The sequence below is a fragment of the Schistocerca cancellata genome, chromosome 2, assembly GCF_023864275.1.
Source record: "Schistocerca cancellata isolate TAMUIC-IGC-003103 chromosome 2, iqSchCanc2.1, whole genome shotgun sequence".
Lineage (NCBI taxonomy): Eukaryota > Metazoa > Arthropoda > Insecta > Orthoptera > Acrididae > Schistocerca > Schistocerca cancellata.
The window spans coordinates 470,450,370-470,463,416 of NC_064627.1; the positions used below are offsets into that span (position 1 = coordinate 470,450,370).

Consider the following 13,047-nt stretch of genomic DNA (forward strand, 5'->3'; position numbering starts at 1 on the left):
TGTGTTAATTGCAGTTGCCGCGAACTTGCAGTTTCTTCATGAGATTGTTCGACTTCCACTCCTGGAAATGGAAAAAAGAACACATTGACACCGGTGTGTCAGACCCACCATACTTGCTCCGGACACTGCGAGAGGGCTGTACAAGCAATGATCACACGCACGGCACAGCGGACACACCAGGAACCGCGGTGTTGGCCGTCGAATGGCGCTAGCTGCGCAGCATTTGTGCACCGCCGCCGTCAGTGTCAGCCAGTTTGCCGTGGCATACGGAGCTCCATCGCAGTCTTTAACACTGGTAGCATGCCGCGACAGCGTGGACGTGAACCGTATGTGCAGTTGACGGACTTTGAGCGAGGGCGTATAGTGGGCATGCGGGAGGCCGGGTGGACGTACCGCCGAATTGCTCAACACGTGGCGCGTGAGGTCTCCACAGTACATCGATGTTGTCGCCAGTGGTCGGCGGAAGGTGCACGTGCCCGTCGACCTGGGACCGGACCGCAGCGACGTACGGATGCACGCCAAGACCGTAGGATCCTACGCAGTGCCGTAGGGGACCGCACCGCCACTTCCCAGCAAATTAGGGACACTGTTGCTCCTGGGGTATCGGCGAGGACCATTCGCAACCGTCTCCATGAAGCTGGGCTACGGTCCCGCACACCGTTAGGCCGTCTTCCGCTCACGCCCCAACATCGTGCAGCCCGCCTCCAGTGGTGTCGCGACAGGCGTGAATGGAGGGACGAATGGAGACGTGTCGTCTTCAGCGATGAGCGTCGCTTCTGCCTTGGTGCCAATGATGGTCGTATGCGTGTTTGGCGCCGTTCAGGTGAGCGCCACAATCAGGACTGCATACGACCGAGGCACACAGGGCCAACACCCGGCATCATGGTGTGGGGAGCGATCTCCTACACTGGTCGTACACCACTGGTGATCGTCGAGGGGACACTGAATAGTGCACGGTACATCCAAACCGTCATCGAACCCATCGTTCTACCATTCCTAGACCGGCAAGGGAACTTGCTGTTCCAACAGGACAATGCACGTCCGCATGTATCCCGTGCCACCCAACGTGCTCTAGAAGGTGTAAGTCAACTACCCTGGCCAGCAAGATCTCCGGATCTGTCCCCTATTGAGCATGTTTGGGACTGGATGAAGCGTCGTCTCACGCGGACTGCACGTCCAGCACGAACGCTGGTCCAACTGAGGCGCCAGGTGGAAATGGCATGGCAAGCCGTTCCACAAGACTACATCCAGCATCTCTACGATCGTCTCCATGGGAGAATAGCAGCCTGCATTGCTGCGAAAGGTGGATATACACTGTACTAGTGCCGACATTGTGCATGCTCTGTTGCCTGTGTCTATGTGCCTGTGGTTCTGTCAGTGTGATCATGTGATGTATCTGACCCCAGGAATGTGTCAATAAAGTTTCCCCTTCCTGGGACAATGAATTCTCGGTGTTCTTATTTCAATTTCCAGGAGTGTATTTCGGTTTATGAAGAGACTGTTCGTGTGCAAAGACGCACTGTTAAATTATTCGTGAGGTTCTTCATGCTACGGCTAGATTTACATTGGTTTCGTCCTGCTAAACTCGATACGAATCGCGAAGCGAATATGTATTCATCGCGCGATGCAGCTAACGATGTGTGACGTCACTAGATTCGAACCTGGTTACAGAATTGGACTTCTGTCACTAAATCCTAAATATTGTACAAGAATTTCAAACGTTATTTCATCAGTTTAGTTCGCTGAATGGTTTACTGTAAGTAGTCTATGGAATTGATTTCATGTGAAGGTGTCACGTTCGATGCAGCTGATCACGTGTCTTTGTGACGCCAAGGGGACATGTGTTTCAATATTATGATCGTTTTAGGTCAACAGTACAGTTTCAGTATAACTACTATTTGTCGTTTCTACTTTCCCGCCTCATTTATTCAGTATTTAAGTGTGAATTGGGACAAACGTTTGACCTGCACCATTTCGTGATCGCGAGTTATGAGACGCAACCTTTCACACAAGTCACTATCCATTAGATGAATCCCAGTAAATATTTCACTTCTCAAATGGTACCTCATACTTTCACCGATAAATATTCCAATCTCATGCACGCAAAAAATGGTTCAAATGGATCTGAGCACTATGGGACTTAACAGCGAAGGTCATCAGTCCCCTAGAACTTAGAACTACTTAAACCTAACTAACCTAAGGACATCACACACATCCATGCCCGAGGCAGGATTCAAACCTGCGACCGTAGCGGTCGCGCGGTTCCAGACTGACGCGCCTAGAACCGCTCGGCCACACCGGCCGGCTCATGCACGCAGTTTCAGATACAAATGTAGGTTCTGACGACGAATGCTGGTTGGAGTGAAGCTGAGGCTGGTTCCACAAAAGTGTGTTTGTTCGTGTCTCACAAACTACTTCAAGTAGAGTACAGGGGTTTGACAAAAATATGAAAACATTGCGAGAAATGGCTCTTCGAAAATGCATGCAGAAGCTAGCCAAGTCTGCAGTTTGCACTGTTATACAGTGAAGAGCCAAAGAAACTGGTACACCTGCCTAATATCCTGCAGGGCCCCCGTGAGCATGCTGAAGTGCCGCAACACAATATGGCATGGACTCGACTAACGTCTGAAGCAGTGTTAGAAGGAACTGACACCATGAATCCTACAGGGCTGACCAGAAATCCCTACGTGTACGAGGGGTTGAACATCTCTTCTGAGCAGCACGTTGTAAGGCATCCAAAATATGCTCAATAATGTTCATATCTCGGGAATTTGGTGGTCAGCTGAAGTGTTTAAACTCGGAAGAGTGTTCCTGGAGCCACTGTGTAGCAATTCTGGACGTGTGAGGTGTTCCATTGTCCTGCTGGAATGTCAATCGGAATGCACCAATTCACAATAGACATCAATTGACGCAGGTGATCAGACAGGATGCTTATGTACGTGTCACCTATCAGAGTCGTATCGAGACGTATAAGGGGTCCCATACCATTCCTACTGCACACGCCCCACACCATTACAGAGCCTCCAACAGCATGAAGTGTCCCCTGCTGTCACGCACGTTCCATGGATTAGTGACCCGTAGACGTCCATCCCCTCGATAGAATTTGAAACGAGACTCGTGCGACCAGGCAACATGTTTCCATCCATCAACAGTCCAATGTCAATGTTGATGCGCCCAGGCGAAACGTAAAGCTTTGTGTCGTGCAGTCATCAAGAGTGCACGTGAGGGGCTTCGGCTTCGGAAGCCCATATCGATGATGTTTCGTTGAATGGTTTGCACGCTGACACTTGTTGATGACCCAGCATTGAAATCTGCAGCAGTTTTGGGGAAGGGCTGCACTTCTGTCACGTTGAACGATTGTCTTCAGTCGTCGTTGGTCCCGTTCTTGCAGGATCTTTTTCCAGCGGCAGCGATGTCCGAGGTTTGTTTTTTTACTGGCTTCCTGATATTAACGGTACACTCGTGAAATGGTCGTACGGGAAAATCCCAACTATATCCTTACCACGGAAATGCTTTACTCCATCGCTCGTGCGCCGACTACAGCACCACGTTCAAACTCACTTAAATTTTGATAACATGCCATTGTACGAGGTGCATTCACGTTCTAAGGCCTCCGATTCTTTTTACAATTAACTACTCACCCAAAATCGATGAAACTGGCGTTACTTCTCGACGTAATCGCCCTGCAGACGTACACATTTTTCACAACGCTGACGCCATGATTCCATGGCAGTGGCGAAGGCTTCTTTAGGAGTCTGTTTTGACCACTGGAAAATCGCTGAGGCAATAGCAGCACGGCTGGTGAATGTGCGGCCACGGAGAGTGTCTTTCATTGTTGGAAAAAGCCAAAAGTCACTAGGAGCCAGGTCAGGTGAGTAGGGAGCATGAGGAATCACTTCAAAGTTGTTATCAGGAAGAAACTGTTGCGTAACGTTAGCTCGATGTGCGGGTGCGTTGTCTTGGCGAAACAGCACACGCGCAGCCCTTCCCGGACGTATTTGTTGCAGTGCAGGAAGGATTTGTTCTTCAAAACATTTTCGTAGGATGCACCTGTTACCGTTGTGCCCTTTGGAACGCAATGGGTAAGGATTACGCCCTCGCTGTCCCAGAACATGGACACCATCATTTTTTCAGCACTGGCGGTTACCCGAAATTTTTTTGGTAGCGGTGAATCTGTGTGCTTCCATTGAGCTGACTGGCGCTTTGTTTCTGGATTGAAAAATGGCATCCACGTCTCATCCATTGTCACAACCGACGAAAAGAAAGTTCCATTCATGCTGTCGTTGCGCATCAACATTGCTTGGCAACATGCCACACGGGCAGCCATGTGGTCGTCCGTCAGCATTCGTGGCACCCACCTGGATGACACTTTTCGCATTTTCTGGTCGTCGTGCAGGATTGTGTGCACAGAACCCACAGAAATGCCAACTCTGGAGGCGATCCGTTCAACAGTCATTTGGCGATCCCCCAAAACAATTCTCTCCACTTTCTCGATCATGTCATCAGACCAGCTTGTGCGAGCCCGAGGTTGTTTCGGTTTGTTGTCACACGATGTTCTGCCTTCATTAAACTGTCGCACCCACGAACGCACCATAACTCCATCACCACATGTCTCCTTCAAGTGTCGATGAATTTCAATTGGTTTCACACCACGCAAATTCAGAAAACGAATGATTGCACGCTGTTCAAGTAAGGAAAACGTCGCCATTTTAAGTATTTAAAACAGTTCTCATTCTCTCCGCTGGCGGTAAAATTCCATCTTCCGTACGGTGCTGCCATCGTATTGACAATGAACGCGGCCTCATTTTAAAACAATGCGCATGTTTCTATGTCTTTCCAGTCCGGAGAAAAAAAATCGGTGGCCTTAGAACTTGAATGCACCTTGTAGCAGCAGTAGCCGATCTAACAACTGCACCTGAGACATGTCTGATATAGGCGTTGCCGATCGCAGCGCCCTATTCTGTCTGTTACGCATCTCAGTATTTCAATACGCATGCCTATACCAGTTCCTTTGACGCTTCAGTGTATTTGACAGTGAACGGCACCTTTGCAATGTCCTCAATATATCGCAAGTGTCAGTCGTGATCAGCACCTTGTTACATATATTTGTGAGTCCATTAACTCAGAGCTATGTGAATTCGAACGTGGGTAAGTGGTTGGCACTTGTATGGTGGATGCTTCCGTAACCAAGTTAGCCGAGGTGTTTGCGTATCAAGCTGTAGCGTATCGAAGACTCATATCGCATAAAGTGAAAGCGGAAAACATCATCCGCTAACTCACAATGAGGACGAATATGTATTTTGAGTGATCGAGGGCGACGGCCATTGACGAGAATTGTGACTATAAATAAGAGGATGACAGATGCAAAAGTCACTGCAGAATTGAATATCGCCCTCGCGGGAGGTACTCAGCACCAAAATAACACCACGGGTGCCACATAAACAGAGAATTGCAGGGCCAGCTGAAGTTCTAAAGCCATTCATCAGTGATACAACCACCCGTAACAGGAAAACGCTGTGCAAAGCTAGAAAACCTGGACAATAGAGCAATGGAAGAAAGTCATTTGGTTGGTGAGCCTTGTTGCACACTGTTTCCAACTTATGGCCGAGCTTGCGTCCCAATCATGAAACATGGCGGGGGTTCGGTGGTGCTTTGCGCAGCCATATCGCGGTGTTCCATGCACCCCATGGGTACCCAGTAAGGTCGCACTATTGCCAAAGGAATGTGGCCAGTGTGGTTGATCAGGTCCATCTCATGGTACAATGTTAAATGGTGAGGCTGTGTTCCAGGACGACGGGGCTCCTGTTCACACAGCTGGCATCGTACAGCTGTGAATTTGTGAGTACGCGTCTCGCCTGGCCATCACCGTCACAAGATCACAATATTATTGAGCCTTGGTGGTACACTTAGGAGAGATGGGTGTATGACCAATATCCACTTCAATCATCTTTACACGAATTTACCCTTATTTTGCAGTAAGAATCTATAAGATTCCCTTAAAAACAATACAGGACCGGCATGTATCCGTCCTAAGACGACTGGTAGCCGTTTTGAATGCCGACGATTTTTGCTACACAGTATTAGTCATGGTAATGTTCTGTGTTTTTGGTGTTTCCATATTTTTGTCCACCCTCTATATCTCGAGGTGTTTAGTACGACCCGGCAAACAATGCTTATTCAAGTCTTTCGAGCTACACTCTTGGAAATTGAAATAAGAACACCGAGAATTCATTGTCCCAGGAAGGGGAAACTTTATTGACACATTCCTGGGGTCAGATATATCACATGATCACACTGACAGAACCACAGGCACATAGACACAGGCAACAGAGCATGCACAATGTCGGCACTAGTACAGTGTATATCCGCCTTTCGCAGCAATGCAGGCTGCTATTCTCCCATGGAGACGATCGTAGAGATGCTGGATGTAGTCCTGTGGAACGGCTTGCCATGCCATTTCCACCTGGCGCCTCAGTTGGACCAGCGTTCGTGCTGGACGTGCAGTCCGCGTGAGACGACGCTTCATCCAGTCCCAAACATGCTCAATGGGGGACAGATCCGGAGATCTTGCTGGCCAGGGTAGTTGACTTACACCTTCTAGAGCACGTTGGGTGGCACGGGATACATGCGGACGTGCATTGTCCCGTTGGAACAGCAAGTTCCATTGCCGGTCTAGGAATGGTAGAACGATAGGTTCGATGACGGTTTGGATGTACCGTGCACTATTCAGTGTCCACTCGACGATCACCAGTGGTGTACGGCCAGTGTAGGAGATCGCTCCCCACACCATGATGCCGGGTGTTGGCCCTGTGTGCCTCGGTCGTATGCAGTCCTGATTGTGGCGCTCACCTGCACGGCGCCAAACACGCATACGACCATCATTGGCACCAAGGCAGAAGCGACTCTCATCGCTGAAGACGACACGTCTCCATTCGTCCCTCCATTCACGCCTGTCGCGACACCACTGGAGGCGGGCTGCACGATGTTGGGGCGTGAGCGGAAGACGGCCTAACGGTGTGCGGGACCGTAGCCCAGCTTCATGGAGACGGTTGCGAATGGTCCTCGCCGATACCCCAGGAGCAACAGTGTTCCTAATTTGCTGGGAAGTGGCGGTGCGGTCCCCTACGGCACTGCGTAGGATCCTACGGTCTTGGCGTGCATCCGTGCGTCGCTGCGGTCCGGTCCCAGGTCGACGGGCACGTGCACCTTCCGCCGACCACTGGCGACAACATCGATGTACTGTGGAGACCTCACGCCCCACGTGTTGAGCAATTCGGCGGTACGTCCACCCGGCCTCCCGCATGCCCACTATACGCCCTCGCTCTAAGTCCGTCAACTGCACATACGGTTCACGTCCACGCTGTCGCGGCATGCTACCAGTGTTAAAGACTGCGATGGAGGTCCGTATGCCACGGCAAACTGGCTGACACTGACGGCGGCGGTGCACAAATGCTGCGCAGCTAGCGCCATTCGACGGCCAACACCGCGGTTCCTGGTGTGTCCGCTGTGCCGTGCGTGTGATCATTGCTTGTACAGCCCTCTCGCAGTGTCGGGAGCAAGTATGGTGGGTCTGACACACCGGTGTCAATGTGTTCTTTTTTCCATTTCCAGGAGTGTATGTCGTCATTCAACGGATTTTAATTCATACTGCCAGTGTTATTCTGTGTTTCATATCTGACTGTTGTAACTACCGCATCTGATACCTTTCCATAACGAATTTAACTCTCATGTAAATATCTTTTCTCTTATCGAAATCAGACTGCATTAATAGGTGTCTTATTTGAGTTATTACTATGTTACAAGGCATAGTTTCTTTACACAGGGCAAGATAGTTTTATTTGGGTTAAGTTAAACTGTTTGCTTAAGACAGCACACCGCTTACAACCACAGCAGAGCGTCTTGTACCTTCAGAAAGCCTTACATTAATTGCCGTCTGACAGCAGACGGACTGGGCTGCTTCTAGCGGCAATACGCCAGTGGGAACCTGGCAATGTCAGCACCCACTGCGTTGGCACTTCTATTTCGCAAAGCACTGCACATGACAGTGCTGAGGTCGGAAACTTTACCGGACACAAAAGTTTCGCCTGTTTCAAGCAAAATCGTAACCCTATTAAAACTAAGAACAGATTTTAGACGTGATTAGAGACTATACAGATTGAAACGTTTCTTTCGTCCGTGGCTCGCAGCTTCCGTGCCCTCGTGCGAAGCCATACTGACTCCATGCCCTATCTGTGATGAGCGGCGTCAGAGGCAAATTACGAGACTTACGCCTCCGCAGATTTAATACGAAACGTTTATTGGCGGTCCCAGATTCATAACCTGCTCTGTTACGCGTGTAAGTCAGTCTAATTAACGATCGCCAGTCTCAAAATGGCCTACGAGACACAATTACACCTCTCAACACTCCAAAGTCAATAAATAACAGCTAGGTAGGTACTTACTTTCTAGCAAGATTCCAAGAGCTAACCACTGGATTGGAATGTGTTCACTGTTAACAGTTCTGTACACCGCTTCTAACTGGTTACTAGCATCTCTTGCCGATAATCACCACCACAACAAAACAGGAATACATTTTAAATCAATAGGGAAAAAGTCACACAAAAATTTCACTCTCAAAATTGCAAGGCAACAAATGAAATAAATTGGTGTTTACCCTTTCAGTTCCATTTCTTTTATTGAAAACCATCTCCAGCTAACTAAGGATTCGCATCTATTCTCTGGAGCCTCTTTTCACCGAACAATAGCGCCCTCACTAATCCGCAATACCCACTGAGAAAAACAGGGAAGTGTCTTAGCAGAGTTCAACGCCCGTGCAAGAGATCGCACTTCCGAATGGTATGTAGGTTGTCCTTACCGGATAAGACACATGGTTAATCACGAAGGATCAGTAACTTCAGACTGCCGAAATGGTAACAGTTTTAAAACAGCACCTCCGTCCCACAGGGCCACGACTTGGTTCCTCAACCCGACGAGGGCTGCCGACGGACTCCTAGATTTTGCGCGTTCCAAACCACTCCACTGTATTGTTTAACTCTAGCTGAGTACTCGGCGTTGCTCGGGTAGGCATTTATTTTAGTCTTCTATCAGTGCATCTCCTCCTTACACCTCTCTCTGTCTACCTCGTCCTGTCCCCTCTCTTCCTCCTCCCTGTCTCTGTCCATCTCCTCCTCTTCTCTTTCTGTCTCTATCTCCTCCTCTCCCCTCTCTGTCCATCTCCCTTTTCCCTGCCCATTTCTTCCTCCCCCTCTCCCTCTCCATCCGTTTCTCCACTTTCTCTCCTCTTTCCTGTCTCCTCTAATACTCTTTTCTTCCTTTTCTATCCATTTTCCTCTCCCCCTCTCTCTAAGCATCTCCTAGTCCTCCCTATCGGTATCCATCTCATCTTTCACCCACTCTGTCTGTCCATCTTAATCTGCTCCTTCTGTCTCCACCTTATCACATCCAACCGAATAAGAGTTAGCTGGTCCTTACCCCCACAATAATTCTTTCCAGATAGGAAGTGAAATGTGCACCAAGTTTGGTGGTTTAAGAGGAGCTTCTTATTCATGGGTTTGTCCACGTACGATAAATTTTGAATTTTTACAAAACATCACCAGTCTTGGAGATATTGTATTGTTTTAAATTTCACGTGGCTTTCTTTCGTTTCTTTTTCAACAGTGACATGTTTTGTGCGCCATGCGATATCAGTTCCGTCTGTTACTCATCTGTTGTTATGAATCGCTCGATTGCTGTCGATACTAATTTTTTAAATTGAAGTGACATCTGGTCTAAGCTTACATAGTTTGGAAAGATTATGTATTATGAAGTCGTGAAGCGAACTGTTGTCTCCTTTTTTAAAACAGGTATTTTTTCTATGATTCGCAGTGAATTTGGGTGTTAGGTTATTCAATCTTGGTACAACAATCCTTGTAATCGTCATGATGCTCCCAATTTGCTCAGAATTGGTTGTCACAAATGGTCACTGAATGTTTTCGCAAGCGTTGGCTCCTGAACCAATTCCTTGAAATAAAATTCGGTAAAAGCATTTAGTGGAATTTCGGACGAAATTTTTTTTATCATCAGTCTTCTGATCTGCTTGATGCTACGAATCGCTCTTCTGTGCCAATATCTTCATCTCAGAATGGCACTTGCAACCTACGTCCTCAGTTGTTTGTTGGATGTATTCCAATCTCTGTCTTCTTCAACAGCTTTTACCTCTACAGCTTCCTCTAATACTATCGAAGTTGTTCCGTGATGCCTTAACAGATGCCCTACCGACCCGTCCCTTCTTCTTGTCAATGTTTTCCACATATTGCTTCCCTCGCCGATTCTACGGAGAAATCCTCATTGCATACCGTATCAAACCACCAAATTTTCAACGTTCGTCTGTATCATCACATCTCAAATGCTCTGATTCTCTTCTGCTCCGGGTTTCACACAGTCCATGTTTCACTACCATTGTATGTATTGTATTGTATGTTAACCGGGGACCTAGAAACGACGGAGAGGCTCCGTCCCCGCCGCAGCCGCAGTGGTCCACAACACCGAACCCAGGGTTATTGTGCAGTTCGGCCCCCGGTGGACCCCCCCCCCCCCCCACCAGGGATCGTCTTACACCAGACGAGTGTAACCTGTATGTTTGTGTGGTAGAGTAATGGTAGTGTACGCGTACGTGGAGAACTTGTTTGCGCAGCAATCGCCGACATAGTGTAACTGAGGCGGAGTAAGGGGAACCAGCCCGCATTCGCCGAGGTAGATGGGAAACCGCCTAAAACCATCCACAGATTGGCCGGTTCACCAGACCTCGACACAAGTCCGCCGGGCTGATTCGTGCCGGGGACCAGGCGCTCCTTCCCGCCCGGAAAGCCGTGCGTTAGACCGCACGGACAACCGGGCGGGCTTCACTACCGTACAATGCTGTGCTCTAAACGAACATTCTCTGAAATATCTTCCTCAAGTCGAGGCCCATATTTGGCATCAGTAGATTTCTCTTGGCCACGAATGCGCTTTTTGACAGTGCTAATCTGCTTTTTATGTGCTCCTCGCCCCGTCCGTCATGGGTTATTTTGCTGCCTAGGTAGCAGATTTCCTTAACTTCATCTACTTTACACATATTTAACATATTTCAGACATATTTGTATACATATTTCACATGATCTGTAGCGAATTTCGTTCTACTGTTTCGTTTTCACGCAGCCCAATGTTTATAACATCGTATCACATGAACTATGTGTCGTACAATGATATATTTCAGGAACTACATTCAATGGTATATGTAAATATTATCTGTTAAATGTGTTGCAAACAGAGTGGCAGTAAATAAGTAATAATTTAAAAGTCATGCCTGATTAGGCAGTTTCACCGCTTGAACAGCGAAAATATACTAAGCGATAACCTTTTCCCTTTCAAAATTTTGTGGGTGGGGTGGGGGGGTGGGTGGGGGGGGTGGGGGTGGGGGGGGGGGCGCTATTTGCGCATCGTGAGCTACGCTTCGTCTTCACCCTCACCCCTTTCATAGGTATGTGGTTCTTACCACCACAGTGGTTTCCTGCAGACAGTAAGTGATATGTGTATCAAGTTTCGTCGAAATCGAAAAAAAAAAAAAATGGTTCAAATGGCTCTGAGCACTATGGTACTTAACATCTGAGGTCATCACTCCCCTAGAACTTAGAACTACTTAAACCTAACTAACCTAAGGACATCACACATATCCATGCCCAAGGTATTTTTTTCTATGATTCGCAGTGAATTTGGGTGTTAGGTTATTCAATCTCGCTACAACAATCCTTGTAATCGTCATGATGCTCCCAATTTGCTCAGAATTAGTTGTCACAAATGGTCACTGAATGTTTTCGCAAGCGTTGGCTCCTGAACCAATTCCTTGAAATAAAATTCGGTAAAAGCATTTAGTGGAATTTCGGACGAAATTTTTTTTATCATCAGTCTTCTGATTTGCTTGATGATGCGAATCGCTCTTCTGTGCCAATATCTTCATCTCAGAATGGCACTTGCAACCTACGTCCTACGTCCTTAGAGAGAGGGGGAGAGGAAAATGGATAGAAAAGGAAGAAAAGAGTATTAGAGGAGACAGGAAAGAGGAGTACATGGTTAGAGAGGATTAGAACCTGCGACCGTAGCAGTCACGCGGTTCCACACTGAAGCGCCTAGAACTGCTCGGCCACCACGGCCGGCCGTTGAAATCGATCCGGCGGTTTAGGAAGAGATGTGGAACATACATACGCTCGTAAATGTATCCAATTTGTAATATGTATGGATTCAAGCCTTTCTATTCTGATTCTTCTTGTTTACTTTCGGCTAGTTAAAGCCTGGATCATTTTAATCACTGTGTTCCAGTGACACATTCATGGATTCCGTCTGCATCCATATGATACACGATTATCCCCTCCAAAAATTCTAGCACAGAATCTGCAGCCGGCCGCGGTGGTCTAGCGGTTCTGGCGCTGCAGTCCGGAACCGCGGGACTGCTACGGTCGCAGGTTCGAATCCTGCCTCGGGCATGGGTGTGTGTGATGTCCTTAGGTTAGTTAAGTTTAAGTAGTTCTAAGTTCTAGGGGACTTATGACCTAAGATGTTGAGTCCCATAGTGCTCAGAGCCATTTGAACCATTTGAGCCAGCCAGAATCTGCAATATCCTGTTTCATGCAGACACAATTTACTATTGGACCGTCTTTGTTGTTGTTACTATTTTTCTCGTGGCTAAGCAGTTCTGTGTCTGTTCGTAACTCGTTAGAGTGAAAGTTCTGCCTCCATTCTCGAAGTCGATCTGTCTATTTTACGTGAAATTTTTAAAACTGAAGTTATTAACTTTCACATTAATAAATTACATCCCGTTTACAAACAGTCGGAACCTGCTACTCTCCCACTTTATGCTTAAATACACTCTAAGATAAGAAACAAGCGACGCATCACGAAGGAATTATCCAAATTACACGGAAATCGGTGAATGTGATGCATATGAGCAGACAAACAGATCACTACAATTTCAGAAACATTGGATGATTTATTCAAGAGAAAGAGCTTCACATGCTTATCAAGTCAATTAATCCT

General features: G+C 47.7%; 1 protein-coding gene across 1 annotated transcript in view; it reads left to right on the forward strand.

Moving 5' to 3' along the window:
* Positions 1-13,047, forward strand: part of LOC126155272 (galactose mutarotase-like) — an 84,192-nt gene that overhangs the window by 14,927 nt on the left and 56,218 nt on the right. The window lies entirely within an intron of this gene.